Here is a 2,634-nt window from a genome sequence, read left to right as displayed (position 1 = left end):
ATTTTGAAGCGAATATAATCGAAATTAAAAGAAATATGAAAAAAATGTTTGAACAAAAGTTTTATGGCTGCATATTTTATGTACTTTACAATGGCGTATCTGGATTTAAAAAACTGATAATATTTTTCAAAACACCCTCACCACTCATTGTTTTTTTAATATTTAAAAAAAAATTTCAAGTTTTATTAAAGCTTATGTTACGCCAAATTCAACCATGTATGGCAAAAGTTATGTTGCGGGAAGTAATTCTTGAGAAATAAAATAAAGACGCACGTTACCTATACTAATCTTATTCCCTCTCTATTTCATAACGACTTATCTCTTTTTTTCTTTTCTTCGTAAGGTCTCGCAATACACGATAACGAAAATGAAAACCTATTACGCGTACGCGCATACACACATACATACAAATACAGGGTGTCCCGAAACTATCGGATGTTATTTTAATGGCAGATTCTTTAGAACATTTTGAAACGAAAACTTTCATACAAAAATGTCAAGGCTATAATAGATTTCAAACGGGAAGCGATTATATTTCACCAATAACAGGGCTGAGATTTCGCGCGCTCAAGCACGTCGAAATGACAAGTGATAAAGGTGCTCCTATGAATATCACTTTTTTTACGATATTATGATCATTGTATAAATTTACAATAACATTGTCATATGTTTTGTCGCTTCTCTACGCATTGCATTAGTATATTTTTTATACGAATAATAGTTGTAAGACATCTTAAATATGATTCAAGTAAAAATGACATATTTCAACTTAATCTGTCAAAGTTTCGATCAATTATTACCATGAAGGTGTCCACTATTCTATACGGCGTGTGGCACCTTTATTACTTATTATTTCGACGTGCTTGAGCGCGCGAAATCTCAGCCCTGTTATTGGTGAAATATAATCGCTTCTCATTTGAAAACTATTACAGCCTCGATATTTTTGTATGAAAGTTTTTGTTTTAAAATGTTCTAAAGAATCTGCCATTAAAATAACATCCGGTAATTTCGGGACACCCTGTATATTTAATCATATTATTTTTCTATCGCGTAAACTTTTTGTATCAATTATTTTTTACTTTAATATCAGTCTATCATTTGATCTTTGTTAAACATCATGCTATAATATTTATTAAAATATTATCTTCCTTTTAATATAAAAGCTGTACGTTTCTGCACTTTATTCATAGTCTGACGTTATTTGAACAATTACCGTTTGATTCAAATTAAATAAAATTTATTTTGATTTTGGGTTTCTAATTTAAATGTTATATATAAAATAAATCGAAGAGGTGATTTCAACTAACTCCTTACAGAAGACAATATTTTTGTGCTGGTGACATAATAGGTGATGTTAGAATACCAAGCATAAATATAGCAAATGTTATAAATTTATTAATCGCAACGTTTAGTATTACAAATTTTGCTGTCTCACCTGTTAATCACTATAAAGTTGAACTTCATGATGCCATTTCCGATCTAATAAAAAATGCCATAAATGATAATGTTGAGATTGAATACAACTGGGAACTTGATTTTAACGATCCATTGGAACCGCACGATGTTCAATTTGTGGACATGTATGATATTGATGCTGAAGAAGATAATTATGAAAATAATTATAAAGATAAAGTTTGTATTGTGGATAATGAAGGTGGAAATATAAAATTAAATTATAAAATAAAAGCAGTTGAATTCTGGAACAGAGTGGAAAAAAGACGTTTATTCAATCAAACAATTTTAAACGTTTTTTAAATATTTATTTTTCATTGATATTACATTGTACAGTATATTGTAAAAATAATATTTATTTAATATTTATTAAACGTTCATATAACATTTATTAATCACTTGACTGGCATGCCAAAAGGCGCATCCCTGTCCGTGCCACAACTGGCACGCGCGCCAAAAGTCGCGTGCTTTACGCGAGAAGAAACTCTCCTTACTTCTATGCTGGAAATATGTTATTGAATTTAAAAGGTTACTAATCTTATGTTTTTGACATCAAGGAATCCTAATTTTATGTAAAAATTAAAGAATTTTCAAATCACGATGCATTATTGTCTGTTTAATACGCACGGAAAATTCTTTCTTTTACATTGATTTGAGAACTAAGATTATACTTTTATAATATTGTTTGTTAAGTCAAATTGTAATAAACATTTCTAAAACATATAAACGTAGTTAACCTTTGCGCATTTGCTGGTAATGTGAATTACGACCCCGGAGTATAACCCTAGTTCTCAAATCAATGTAAAAGAAAGAATTTTCCGTGCATATTAAACAGACAATAATGCATCGTGATTTGAAAATTCTCGCATAAAGTGCGCGATTTTTGGCGCACGTGCCAGTTGTGGCACGGATGCGTTTTTTGGCGCACGTGCTAATCAAGTGGTTAAAACATTTAAAATAAAGATTTAAGAAGAATATTTATATAACATTTATTTAACGTTTATTTGACATTAATTAAAACGTTTAAAATAACGTTAATTAATTAAAACGTTTAAAGAAACGTTTATTTAATATTGATTTAATATTTGTATTACATTAATCAAACATTTAAAATAACGATTTAGGAAAAATATTTATATAACATTTTTTTAATGTTTATTTAATATTTATTTAACAATAAAA

General features: G+C 28.7%; 1 protein-coding gene across 1 annotated transcript in view; it reads left to right on the top strand.

The window, feature by feature from the left end:
• LOC116850478 (SURP and G-patch domain-containing protein 1-like) overlaps positions 1 to 2,634 on the top strand; it is a 35,606-nt gene that overhangs the window by 1,628 nt on the left and 31,344 nt on the right. The window lies entirely within an intron of this gene.

The sequence above is a fragment of the Odontomachus brunneus genome, unplaced genomic scaffold (assembly GCF_010583005.1).
Source record: "Odontomachus brunneus isolate Ranch 3 - 2012 unplaced genomic scaffold, Obru_v1 Obru_scaffold_146, whole genome shotgun sequence".
In the NCBI taxonomy this organism is placed as follows: domain Eukaryota; kingdom Metazoa; phylum Arthropoda; class Insecta; order Hymenoptera; family Formicidae; genus Odontomachus; species Odontomachus brunneus.
The sequence above is the reverse complement of the archived record's forward strand: the minus strand, read 5'-3'. Positions and strand labels throughout refer to the sequence as shown.